The sequence below is a fragment of the Mixophyes fleayi genome, chromosome 1 (genome assembly GCF_038048845.1).
Source record: "Mixophyes fleayi isolate aMixFle1 chromosome 1, aMixFle1.hap1, whole genome shotgun sequence".
Taxonomy (NCBI): domain Eukaryota; kingdom Metazoa; phylum Chordata; class Amphibia; order Anura; family Limnodynastidae; genus Mixophyes; species Mixophyes fleayi.
Window position 1 is genome coordinate 254,975,675 of NC_134402.1, and position 14,803 is coordinate 254,990,477.

Consider the following 14,803-nt stretch of genomic DNA (forward strand, 5'->3'; position numbering starts at 1 on the left):
AGGGTCACACTAACCATCCCAGTCACATTAGAGCCCTGGAGCCTAGTGCTCCTTATAGTGCCCCAAGTGAAGGTCTTGGGGGGGCGTGGGGAGCTGGGGGGCCGAGCTATACCCACAGCTAAATTTGTGGCACAGAGCCTAGTACTCTGAAGAGAGGCAGGGGGATCCACCCCCACTGCTGACGAGCTGGCATGGGCAGCTGCTCGTCCTGCTGGCATCACCACTGGCGGAGCCCGGGAAGAAGATGCGACCCGGACTGCACCAATGTCATTTCCTGCCAATCCGGGGTGGAAGGGTATCCTTCTGCTTTGATTTACACCATGGGCCTAGACATGCATCCTCTCTTTCTCCTAGGAGAAGAGCAGTGACCATGAGGGGAAGCAGGGGAACCCACAATCTGGAGGGGGGAGCTGGACCTGCTCCCCCGTCCATGGAGATTCCAATAGGGCTCTCCATGGATGAACCTGGGGCACTAGGGACAAAACGGAAATGAGGGGGTGGGGGCAGAGCAGCAATAAATGCCTATGGGGGAGGCTAACTATGTGATACCTCGGGTTCAGGAATTAAAATTGGGCGGATGGGAGGTGTTGGCGGCCCAAAATGGGGGAAACAATTAAATAATATAATTATAATGTATATAAAAAATAAAAAAATACACAAAACGGAAGAACTACAACATATAAGCAGGACAGAAGCCACAAAGGAGAAGGGAAAGTATGGGAGAAAGACAGCAATAGAGCACCAGAAAAAATATTGAAATACAATAGGACAGCAAATAGAGGAGCAACTTTTCCTGGATCAAAGAGGCAAGACTCCTCCCATACACAGACTCTAATAGCCTGCCCATAAGCCCTCATCTAGTGACACTATTAATGTACCTACCCATATCTTTTGCATGCTCCTTAACCCTTTAGAGCGGTACAAAAATAGTTATGTACACAAACTTAAGCTTTTAATTTCTCTCAGGCTTAATTCCGCCTTCAGTTAAAAACAGGGCTTTTTTCTCATAGAACGCTCCGAACGGTGTTCCGGCACCTTTTTTCAAGGGTTTTTTTTTTCTCTGCAGTGCTGCACCTCATCTGTGTGTGTCCTGCTTCTGGCCGTGACGTCACAACGCTGTCAGTGAGAGAAGCAACGATCAAGCAGAGAAGTGAGAAAAGAAGCATAGAAGGTAAGTCCAGACTACAGAAAGCAGGGGGAGAGGGCTACCAAAAAATGAGAGGGACAGAAAGTGAGGGCTACCAAAAAATGAGGGGGGCAGAAAGAGAGGGCTACTAAAAAAATGAGGGGGGTAGAATGAGAAGGCTACAGAAAAACAATGGGGGCAGAAAGAGAGGGCTACAGAAAAACAAGAGGGGCTGAAAGAGAGGGCTACAGAAAAATGAGGGGGCAGAATGAGAGGGCTACCAAAAACAAGAGGGGCAGAAATAGAGGGCTACAGAAAAATGATGGGGCAGAATGAGGGGGCTACCAAAAAACAAGGGGGCAGAAAGAGACGAGTACAGAAAAACGAGGGGGGCAGAATGAGAAGGCTACAGAAAAACAATGGGGGCAGAAAGAGAGAGCTACAGAAAAACAAGGGGGGCAGAAAGATATGGCTACAGAAAAACAAGGGGGACAGAAAGAGAGGGCTACAGAAAAACAAGGGGGGCTGAAAGAGAGGGCTACAGAAAAACAAGAGGGGCTGAAAGAGAGGGCTACAGAAAAATGAGGGGGCAGAATGAGAGGGCTACCAAAAACAAGAGGGGCAGAAAGAGAGGGCTACAGAAAAATGATGGGGCAGAATGAGGGGGCTACCAAAAAACAAGGGGGCAGAAAGAGACGAGTACAGAAAAACGAGGGGGGCAGAATGAGAAGGCTACAGAAAAACAATGGGGGCAGAAAGAGAGAGCTACAGAAAAACAAGGGGGGGCAGAAAGAGAGGGCTACAGAAAAACAAGGGGGACAGAAAGAGAGGGCTACAGAAAAACAAGAGGGGCTGAAAGAGAGGGCTACAGAAAAATGAGGGGGCAGAATGAAGGGGCTACCAAAAAACAATGGGGCAGAAAGAGAGGGCTACAGAAAAACAATGGGGCAGAAAGAGAGGGCTACAGAAAAATGAGGGGGCAGAAAGAGAGGGCTACAGAAAAAGGAGGGGGGCAGAATAGGGGTGAGAATAGCTAATGGGCATATGTGAGTGATGTCCAGTTGTTTTTTTTTTGTATTATTAAATCTAACATTTAGGGCCTCCCCTCTAGATATCCTACGTTTGCTCCTGGGCAGCAGTGAATACTGGACAGCATTCTGCTTTAGACATCAGTGCATCTGGACTGCAGCCTTGCCAACCCACCAGGAGGAGGTAAGAGCTATATTTATTTTACAATTGTCAAGCGTGTGAGGGGCAAGGAAGGGAGTAAATTTATGTTAAGGCACCTTTTTTTTTACACATAAAGCACTGGTAATAATTATTGAAGCTAGCACACAATTATTAGATTATGTATTTATTTTTTGGAAGTTGCATTTTAAGTGCCAATAAAATTATATGTAGCTATGCTTAATTAAAAAGAGTCTTCTGAAAGCTAACCCTATACAAATTATTGTTACATAGGGATTGATGCAGAGTGTGGCGCACTCCAGTTTACATAGCGTATCTTGAATGATATTACTCTCTGCGAGCCCAGAAATTGGGAGCGTGCAGCCAATGCCCATTTGTGTGATTCTACCACTTAGCCAACTTGCCCATTTAGGGGGATGGGGCATTCTTATATAGGTCGAGTATAGTAAGTTAGTGTATTTGCAATTGCAAATGGATGCAAATAAGGATAAAGTCGTATATACACCTGAGAAAGGCACATTATTTGCGGGTGGTCAGAGGCAGTCTCTGGTACTAGTGAACCACTTGTAACTGGCTGCTTGCGACTGCACCGCTGAAGCTTATTGGTGCTTTCTTTGTCACTCTAACAAATATTATCCTCTTGTGTGAACGTGTACACAAAAATGTTTAAATTGTTTTTGCTGTATTAGAGAGGTTTTTTTAATGTTTTATTGATTTCCAATAGCAAATGCATTTATTGCACATAAAACAAATGGATTAAAATATGGGTGCAAGTCGGACATAAGTGTCTGTGACATGTGCCTGATGTTAGCCAGGCACATAAGCTACTGGTGCCGAGCTGCGTGGATGTTAAGATGTTTGTGGCTCAGCATATGGCTGTAAATATGAAATGTTTATGTCTTTATGTTTTTTTAAACGTAAATTACGCCCATTTTGCAGCTAACTGTGCATCAGGCTTATAATTCCAAAGGGGCTCCATTAGAGTTGGACACATTTGCGTTTCGAACGTATACAGAAAAAGATGTACCCAAAACATATGTAGATATAAAGATATATTGAGTCAGACATAATTCAAGATGAGTCCAGCTGAAAAACAATAGTTTTTACGTCAGATGCACAGTTGTGTAGACGTACATCTTAGCATAGCGTAGGGATATGACTTAGTGCTAATAGTAAATGCTAAAGTTTTATTATTCTATTTGTAAACAAATGCAAGATAATGTAATGTCTCATATGTACAGTAGTGTATTGACAGTTATTAGTATTTGTGAACAAACGCACATCTTTGTTTACCTGTTTAAAAACAAATGGGAATCTTCTTTCCTACCATAGACCAAACCGAAATATCAATTAAATAAGGCGGTGATTTGATATAATTTAACTGCAAAGTTAATGATTTAAGTACGATCAGCTGGAGGGGTCAATACGCAAATCAGCCATTCAGAAGCAATGACATAGTGCTGATAATATTCATCATTATCATTATCATTGTGAAAGTTTCTAGGGATGAGACCCATAATTAGAAAGGTAGAAAAAAACAGTGGATTTGGCCACTTTATGATAGCTGAGTGGCGGCCATTTTATGATAGCTATATAACAAACTCCTTTACATACAAGTGGTTTAAGAGACAAGGAAAAAGAACTGTGACAGCTATTCTAAACACAAGGATAGTCACACCTTTGTAGAAACCAGCAGTCCAAACCCTTTAATCAGTGACTCTATCTAGTATGCTCCTAATTACACAGCTGGCTTTATTTTATAGCCTTCCTTATTGCATATTTAAATATTTATCTCCATTACATTATGAGGTTTGACACCGTCGTCAGGTTTTATATCAAATGTGGATATATTGTATTATTTATTTTTTATGTTTTATTAATTGATTTGTATGTTGGTTATATATGTCATTTTAACTTTAAAAGGAATAAATAAAGTTTATTGTTTGAGCCAGTTCTCTATATTTAATTTTCACTGTCACAGTATATATATAGAGAGAGAGAGAGAGAGAGAGAGAGAGAGAAATGTCTTTTTTTTTAATGAAGTGTGAGCGCCTGATATTTTCTCGTGAGCCTTGTTTTGTGATGTGAGTGGGGGCTTTAGGTCTCAGTGAACACAAAGCGGTACTGAGAAGAGTAGTAGCTGGCGTGTTGGGACCAATAGTTTGCCAAATTCAACACCTCCTGTCAAGAAGCAAGAGCATAGCTACCTGTGGACTGTGTTGCACAGAGAGAAAACAGGTGACAGAGGGATAGAGCATAGAGGTGATAATCTCCAAGGCGAGTGTCAGCAGTTATCTAAATGTGTGAACCACTGCCAACATTATTTTTTTACTTGCAGCTACGTGTAGTGCTAGAGGAGTAAACAAAGGAGTGTGAATTCATTGAGAGACTGTGCCCATTCTTCTAAGTTTAATACTGCACTAGTTCTCAAATGAACTAGTTATGAAACTTGCATGTGTAAGGGCCCTTTTATATTTTAAAACCCACAGAGTGAATTTTAAAATGAGTGAAGAAAAGAGAACTGAGCTACCCTAGGAGAACCCAAGGTAAGAGATAGGTTCATATGTTAAAAGCACCTTCACCATCACATCTATGTAAAATGGGCTATACCCTGGTTGATATGGCAATGCATTGTCTGGGTATTTAAACACCTATATAGCTACTGTGCTAATGACAAATACAAAACAAAATTGTGTATTGAGCCAGGCAGTGCATTTATGGTAATATACCTACTGACATCACAGAAATATATTTGTATTTGTACACCTATATAATGACATAGTGACAATATAATGACAAGCACAGAAATATATTGTGCTCTGCACTAGTTAAAAAGGATACAGCAATTGAGAAATGTAAATGACAAGTACAGAGAAAAATGTAGTTTTGCACCAGTCAGTGCATTTTAACAAATACACTGGTTGAGATTACAATGGAATGCCTATGTATTTTTCTACAAAATTAATGGCACTAATGACAAGTACATAAGACAGTTGTGGTTTGCGGTGGTCGGTACATTGCAGTGAGAATGTAAAGGTATAAGAACAAAGGAAAATTTGTACAATCAGACAATGAAGCAGTATTGTTTACACAGTTATGTAGCAAATGCAGTGCATACAAGTGTACAGTAGGCTGGGTTGCTAATAGTCACAGTCAAGAAGAGCGCCCACAGACATTTCCCCTAGTATAATCCAGAAAGGGGCTGTAAGCTCTTTCTATAAGGCTATAAACATGAGACATTTGTTGATGAATGCTGATTTGCTTATTTAAGTTATCTGTACTGTGACTCACTTGATTCTTCACTGGGTGTGAAATATTTCATGAATTTTAGAGAATACACCAAATCCAGCCAAATTTCAAAATCAGCATGAATCACCCATCTGTATATTTATCCACTGAGTGATTTTTTTTTATCTTTATTGTTTTCAAAATATTTTATTGAAACTTTTGAAAAATATAGTACAGGAAAAAGAAAAAGAGGAAGGTGAAAACAAGGGGAAACACATAGGGACCCCCATGCAGGGGGGGGGGGGGGGGGGAGAAGTGAATTAAGGCTTATAATATCAACAATATACAGAGAAAGCAAATATACATGAAAACAATATTGTCCTTCATTTTGACAGTCTGAAAATACTGATGGTATAGCAAGGATGCCAGAGGGTGTAGCCTGTTCATTGGACTGGGCAGATTCTATGAGGGCTGCTGGAGAAGGGAGTGGTGAGGAATCAGAGGCGTCTCGAGGTGCACCAGGGCCATCTGTAACATATTCATGCCATATAAACCATCTCATAATGGGTGTTGATGCAGATGTGGAATAGGACATGTCTATTGTCTCTATCACAAAGCTGTACTGAATCTTTGAGATGATTCGGATGATAGTAGGGGGGATGTGGGACTTCCAGTTTTGGGCTACTGTCGCCCTAGCGTCTATCAATATATGCCCAAGTGATATCGGTCTTGTTTAGGAATGGAAAACGGATATACATGAAGAAGAGCTAAGGCAGGGTCTGGAGCAACAGTGGTTTTCAAAACAGTGGAAATCAAGGCAAAAATCTCACCCCAGAGCAGCTGAAGCACCAGGCACGTCCAGAAAATGTGGAAGACATCAGCTATCTGAGAATATTGGCACCAGCAGAATCTTGATTGGTTTGGCCAGATCTTGTGTAGCAGGTCCGGGGTTAGGGTTAGGTATAGCGGATTGAGGAGTTTGACCTGCATTTCTGTGTGATTAATGCACTGTGACATGCAATGGGAAGTTGAATAGATTTTTTCTCATTGTTGTGAGGTGAGGGTTAGGCCCACATCTGCTTCCCAATGAAGTTGGGCTGGGGCTTTAATAGAGAGGATCAAGGAGTGGAGGTAATGGTACAAGAACGTTATTCCGCCTTTATTGACACCTTTTTGTCAATCTATCTAAAACAGAAGCTGGTGGCGGGGAGAGAGAGTTAGGATTCTGTAGGGGAAGGGGAGTCAGTGTAAGGCAAGGCAGAGAGGGGATGCAGAAGAGGAGCGGCATGAAAGGAAGATAAGTCTTGCAGCCGTGTTGTTGAGTATAGAATGAAGAGGGGGCGAGATGGGTGTGGGGGAGGCCGTTAAGGAGAAGGTTGCAGTAATCAAGATGGGAGATGATGAGTGCATGGATGACATTCTGAGTTTTGGCGACATCCTGAGAGAGAAAAGGCCAGATGCGGGCAATGTTGCATAATTGGAAGCGACAGGCTTGGGCAATAGATTGAATGTGGGGGACAAAAGAGAGAGAGAGGAGTCGAGGATGACACCCAAGCAGCGGAGTTGGGTGACAGAGGAGATGATGGTGTTGTTAACAGTGATAGAAAGGCCAAGGTGGGAGGAGAATCTAGAAGGAGGAAAGACAGTGAGTTCAGTTTTAGAAATGTTAATTTTGAGAAAGCATGAGGACATCCAGGAGGAGATGGCGGAGAGGCAGTTAGATACATGAGAGAGGGAGGTGGAGAAAAGATCAGGAGAAGCGATGTAGAGTTGAATGTTATCAGCATAAAGGTGACACTGAAGGCCCGAAGGAGGAGATAAGAATACCAAGGGAGGTAGTATAGAGCGAAAAGAGTAGAGGGCAGAGAACAGAGCCCTGAGGGACTCTTGCAGGGAGAGGGGAGGGGGTGGAGGAAGAACCAGACGAGGATACAGAGAAGGAATGGTTAGCAAGGTATGAGGTGAACCAGGCGAGGGCAGAGCCAAAGACACAGAGAGAGAGAAGAGTTTGCAATAGGAAGGGGTGATCCACAGTGTCGAGGGCCTTGGAGAGGTCGAGGAGGATGAGTAGGGAGAAGTCACCTCTGAATTTCGCTTATAGAAGATCATTAGTAACTTTGGCCAGGGCGGTTTCAGTGGAGTGGAGGGGGCGGAAACCAGATTGGAGAGGGTCGAGAAAGGAATTGTACAAAAGGTGTCTGGTGAGACGTTTGCAGACAATCCGCTCAAGTAATTTAGAGGCATAGGGGAGAAGTGAAATGGGGTGATAGTTAACAAGTGAGGTGGGATCGAGATTGGGTTTTTTGAGGATGGGAGAGATAAGAGCATGTTTAAATGAGGAGGGGATGATGCCAGAGGAGAGTGATATGTTGAAGAGATGTGCTAGGTATGAGCAGTCAGTGGGAGAGAGAGTGAAGGAGATGAGAGGGGATGGGATCCAGATTGCAGGTAGATGGGGGAGAGGAAAGTATGAGGGAGTGAATTTCTTCACCCGAAGTAGGGCGGAAGGAGCACCAGAATTGTTTGTTGGAGGAAGGTGGAGCGGTGAGGGTGGCAGGAGAAGGATGGGAGGAGGAGATGTTGAGTCTAATGGCCTCGATTTTGGAGGAGAAAAGGGTGGCGAAGTTGGTAGACGAGAGGGAGCACAGGACAGGACGTTGGTGAGAGGAAAGAGTTAAACGTGACAAAGAGGCGTCGGAGATTAGAGGACTGAGAAGAAATGAGGGACTTAAAGAAAGATTGTTTAGCAGGGAGAGGGCAGAGCAGAATGAAGAGAGGATAAATTTAAAATGAAGGAAGTCAGCCAGTGAATGAGATTTCCTCCAGAGGGGTTCAGCAGTGCGGGTGCACTTCTGAAGGAAGCGGGTGAATTTGGAGTGCCAGGGTTGGGGAATTAAGTGGCGTCGGCATACAGAAGAAGCAGGGGCGACAGCATCCAGGGCAACAACAATGTAGCAACAATATAACAACTAGCAATGCAACTAATATATTGCAGGTAACAGTAGTATATCAATACAATGTAAGCAATGTGAGGGGAGATGCGTGTCCACCAGGGGCACCAGGGCTCCCCACCGCGGCATCTCAGCCCTTGCAAGGCTATGAAACATCCAGAAAACTATCACGGCAGCAGCCCTCCGGCCCACAGGAAGGGTCAGCTCCCCAAGGGTGGACGGGGCGCACCTTGGAAACCCGTTTCCCTTAAGTATGCCTATTGCAACATAACATGACTTGTGTGTCAAAAACTTAGAATGTAACACATTAAACATTAGGTTTTAAACAATAGACATTAACATTACTAGTAGTTATACTTATTTAGTTGGAGGTAGAAGCTGTAAAGACTTCAGCAAAAACAGTGAACCTCAGTCTTTAGTAACATGAGTCCATTCTGGTTGAGGCGGTGGCTTGCTAGCAGCAGGTCTAAAAGGAAGAGGTATGTGCCATTCCTCCAGAAGTTTGTTGTCGGCTTCAAGGGACGAGATGACATAAGTGGAGTCTTTATGTTGGACCAACAACTTGACCGGAAAGCCCCATTGGTAGGAGATATCATTTGCCTGCAGGGCTGTCGTGATTGGGTGAAGAGCTCTTCTTTGGTTGATGGTAGTGAGTGAAAGGTCTTGAAAAAGTTGCAGGTCATTAATCACAGTTGCATTACTCGGATCTGGTGTCACTCGAAATATGGCCTGCTTGATGTGGAAAAATGGACCCGGAGCAGAGTGTCTCTCGGGACATTCCCAGACGCAGAGCGAAGATGTGAGAGGCAGTGTATATGATCAATAAGAAGGCCCTTAACATCCAAAGAAAGTAGTAGTTTCTTGAACAATGGGATAACATAGTCTTGTAAATCTGTGTTTGAGACAGATTCCGGAAATCCTCTGATCTTGATTTTGTTCCTGCGGGAGCAATCTTCTAGGTCTGCATCTTTAAGAAAGGTATCTTTACTGTGAAGGAATTGTGTGAGGAAGAAAGATCATTATGAGAGGTAACCAGTTCCCCCATCTTTCCGATTGCCGCCTTCAGCTCAGAAATCAAATCAGCCCGAAGGACAGTTAGCATCTGATGTAGAGTAGTATGCAGAATATGAGCTGTTAGTGGGGCATCCAATGCTTCGTCGGATCCCAGATCGCGGAGGAGAGCATGCAGAGGGGGGACCGCTAGTTCCTGTGTCCGGACCAATGGAGGAGAGCCTTGTAATGTTGAAGATGAACTTGACGCAGACTTGGTCTTTGGTTGAAATTTATTTGGAGGAGCCAAGACACTAGGCTTGATCTTTTTGGGAGCCATGACCGACTACCCAGTGGGTTGGATCTGCAAGGTCAGAAGATAGACTCCGACTAGTGATCTGTTGCTTCGGGTGATACGCGGTAGGGGTAATTAAAAAGACTTCCATTAGGATGCTGGTCACCACTGGAGATGTGCAGTGTTGTGGCCCATAGTGTGGTAGTAGGTGGGCCGATGCACTGTTATTCCGGGTAATCAGCTGTGGCCGGTGTGGTTACTGGGCAACTTCAAGTGTATGAATGAGAAAACATAAACCTGGAGATTAGATTAGGCATACAATCACCAGTGAACGTGCTCTGAGTACAAGTACTTGCTACGGAATGATGGGAAATTGAAGGCCTCAAGGGGTCGAGACAAGCAATTGCCAACTCATTTTTTTTACATTAAATACATATGGATTTCTTAATGCATACTGTACATACAATACGTCTTCACAGTTTCACTTACAAATGCATATTCTGTGCTATCTAGTGACACGCATATGTGTAGTTTTTAATACAAAGACTATGACGTGACAGTCATCACTATCAGTCGGCACTTACACCTGCCCTGTAACTGGTACAAATACTTCCCACTTTGTCCTTGTATTTCACCAACACTTTTATTTTTACTGGTGGGACATTTTCTACACACCTTGGACCTGAGTCATTAAGGCACACATACTGAGCGCAGCATACCTTTGTTTTAAACTGCACGTAACTCGGCTCTGCTTACTCCCGAACTCAACGAGGAACTGATCTTAAGATACGTATGGTGATACTACGGGCGTAGTTTTACTCTGCTCTAGCAGACACTACAGGATACATACAGCACAGTGTCTAAGTGGTTAGCACTTCTGCCTTACAGCACTGGAGTCATGAGTTCAATTCCCGACCATGGCTTTATCTGTGAGGAGTTTGTATGTTCTCCCTGTGTTTGCGTGGGTTTCCTCCGGGTGCTCCGGTTTCCTCCCACAATCCAAAAACATACTGGTAGGTTAATTAGCTGCTAACAAATTGACCCTAGTCTGTCTATCTGTGTGTGTTAGGAAATTTAGACTGTTAGCCCCAATGAGGGCAGGGACTGATGTGAGTGAGTTCTCTATTCAGTGCTGCGTAGTTAGTGGCGCTATATAAATAAATGATGATGATGATGATGATATGTGGAATATAAAATCTCAAAAGAACACACAGAAAAAAAAATATTAAGCAATTAATGTTACCTCTCACACTCATTCTTCCTGGTTTGTTCTAGAGGAAATCTCTGTGAATTTGTCAGTTGTGATGTGTGATTTTTTAGAAAAGAAACACACAAAAAAAACTTCCTCTGCACACTGCTGTTAGCCAGTAAATAAAGATTAATATAATTGCCTCCTATTTGTAAATACTATGCCTCTGTTTGACATATTTACAAATGATAAGCCACCTGCTACTTCACAATTCTTCTGCTGAGAGCGTGGTCCCAACTCTAAACTGTGAGCTATTGGTTTATATATTTGTGTTTTGAATTTCAGAGCTAACCTATGAGCAGGTACTCCAAAGACTCCAAAAAACAGGCACTACAAGCATTCTGACAACTACTGATCCCACACTAGCTTCACAAGACAACAATACTTTGTGCTTTCAGTGCTTGAAAGGGAGGGTGTATGTGAAAAAAAGCATAAAGACTAATTTATTACAAAGTATTGAAGAAAAAACTGAGGCCCATTGGGTGACCATAGAAACGGGGGACAAGGCTATTCTTCGTACTGGGTGATCTATAGACCACCAGGTCAGGAAGAAGAACTGGGCAAGAACTTACTGCAGGACATCAATAAAATGACTTTAAAAGGAGAGGTAATAATCATGGGAGACTTTAATCTACCTGATGTGAATTGGGAGGATTCTTCTGTACGTTCCACTAGAAGTAGGGACATTCTGAATTCCTTGCGAGGAGCATCCGTCAAGCAAATGGTGAAGAAGACCACTCACAAAAACGCAATATTTGACTTAATTCTTACAAATGATGACAGAATATCTGATATAAATGTGGGTGAAAACCTAGGCTCCAGCGACCATCAAGCAGTATGGTTTAGTATAAAGACAGAGACCGACTCATACCACTCAAAACAAAGGTGTTCGATTTTAGGAAGGCTGACTTTGTATAGATGGGAAAATGTGTAAGTGGCTCTTTGGCAGAGTGGAAGAACTTGAAAGGAGTGCAGGAGAGGTGGGAAAAATTAAAACGTGCAATACTTAAAGCAACAGACCTTTGTATGAAATGAGTTACGAAAAGTACAAGGATAAGGAAGCCAGTGTGGTTTACAAAAGAAGTAGCAAGTATTGTAAAAGGAAAAAAGATGGCCTTTAGGAAATATAAGTAGACTCAGAATAATGAAGACAAAGAGGTGTATCTTGCTAGACAGAAGGAGGCTAAGAAGGTAATCAGATGTGCAAAGGCACAAACTGAAGAGAATAAGGCCCAGTCAGTAGGTAAAGGGGGCAAAACTTTTTTCGGTATATTAGTGAAATAAGAAACACAAAAGGAGGAATAATAAGACTAAAGACAGAGAGAGTCTTGTTGAGGAAGACGAGGTAATAGCAGATCATCTTAATAATTATTTTTGCTCAGCGCTCACTACAGAAAGAGTGGGGAAGAGACCACAGTTAAGTTGCAAGTATACTCATAAAATAATTAGGTAGATACAAGTACATTTACAGAGGAGAAGGTCCTAACAGAGCTCTCAAAACTGAAAGTGGTTAAATCAATGGGGCCAGATGGGATACATCCAAGGATAATAAAAGAGCTTAGAGGGGTGTTGGTAACACCATTAACAGAATTATTCAATCAGTCACTAGCTACATGAGTAATTCCAGAGGACTGGAAAAGAGCAAATGTAGTCCCACTACACAAAAGTGGAAGCAAGGAAGAGGCGAGCAACTACAGACCAGTGAGCCTTAAATCAGTAGTAGGAAAATTGATGGAAACACTCTTAAAAGAAAGAGTAGTAGAATATCTCAAATTAAGTAACTTACAGCATCCCAAACAGCATGAAGTTACTGGAGGGAGATCATGTCAAACAAATCTTATTGACTTTTTTGACTGGGTGATTAAAGTAATAGATCAAGATGGAGCTGTAGATATAGCTTAACTATATTTTAGTAAGGCTTTTGACACTGTCCCACATCGCAGACTGTTAAATAAACCTGAAAGCTTGGGATTGGATTTAAAGTGGTGGAATGAATAAATTTGCAGGATAGAAAGCAGAGGATTATAGTAAATGAAGTACATTCACAGGAGAGAAAGGTTACCAGTGGAGTACCCCAAGGATCTGTACTTGGACCAGTGTTTTTTAATATCTTTATTGGAGAAATTGCAAATGGTATTGAATCGAAAGTATGCCTTTTTGCAGATGACAGAAAGATATGCAACATGGTAGACACACCAGGAGGAGTAAAACAAATGATTGATAATCTAGGTAGACTAGAGGAAGGGTCAAGAGAGTGGCAACTACAGTTTAATGCCAAAAAAGGCAAAATCATGCACTTGGGTCTCAAAACCCCAAAGGCTAAATGGCACTATAATGGAAACTATTGAGGAGGAAAGGGATCTAGGAGTCCCTATTTCAGGTGACTTAAAGGCAGGTAAGCAATGTAACATGCAATGAAGAAGGCAAGTCAAATACTTGGTTGCATAGGGAAAGAAATCAGTAGCAGGTAGAAAGAAGTAATAATGCCACTGTATAGGTCACTGGTAAAGCCTCATCTAGAAAATTGTATTCAATTCTGGGGGCCATCTCTCCAGAAGGATATAAATACATTAGAGACTGTACAAAGAAGAGCAACTAAAATGATGCATGGCCTACAGCAGAAAACTTACCCGGAAAGACTAAAAGAACTTAATATGTATAGTTTGGAGCAGAGAAGGGAAAGGGGGGACATGATAGAAACTTTCAAATATATCAATGGTTGTAACAAGGTGCAGAAGGGAAACATTCTTCAAAGGAAGAGAAGTACTAAAACACAAGGACATGCACTGAAATGGGAAGGAAGTAGATTTCAGAGGAAATTTGAGGAAAAACTACTTCACAGAAAGGGTAATGGATAGGTGGAATAGCCTCCCATCAGATGTGGTAGAGGATAATACGGTAGAGCAGTTTAAACATCTTTGGAATAGACATAAGAATATCCTTATAAAAGAATAAGGGTTCAAATAAGGTTTGAGGTTATCATAGGTTAATAAACCAATGGGCAGACTAGATGGGCCAAGTGGTTCTTATCTGCCGTCAAATTCTATGTATCTATGTTTCTATGGGTATATACGCCGACAGTAAACAACACCAAAATGCTAACTTTTAAACACCCTCTTCCATTCCTCCCACCCGCCCATATTTAGGTTGGACTGTTCTGATTTGATCGGTTTGTCTCACTGTTCTGACCATCAGCACCTTTGTCTCACTGGTCAGAATGTTGGGAGGTATGTCCCGTTCAGTGCTGAAGGGATGCCATGCGCTCCTTCCATTCCAGTGTTTTGAGGGGAGTGGTGTATATGGAAACCTAGAGCTCCAGAAATATTAGGCATGTCCCAGGGGGTTGTAACCACCTCCCCATTGTGATGTGGCCATGCACTTTGTGCCATGACTACATCCCCTTTCGTGTGCGCCACTCTTTCTTGGTGTAGTGCTCAATACGTCTCAATTTCATTTTTTAGAAACTTGGTAGATATGTTCTTAAGCTTTCATTTGCTGTGTTGTGCTGACTGCTGCTTCTGGGCTGATAGAAAGTGGGTAGGGAGAATCAAAGCTGTGATTTTGAGAATTAAAGCACATCGCAATTTGCAAGAAGACTTTTCAAAACAGTTGAATCTGCAGAATAGATTTTTTTAGACTCCTCATACCATGCGCAATAGCGTGTACACCACTGCAAACATTCTTTTGCTGACCTTTTTATTTCCTCTTTATTCTTGCTATTTCTGAGTATTCATCTATTACAGTTTTGCATGCAGATGCCAAGAAGAGTGATATAC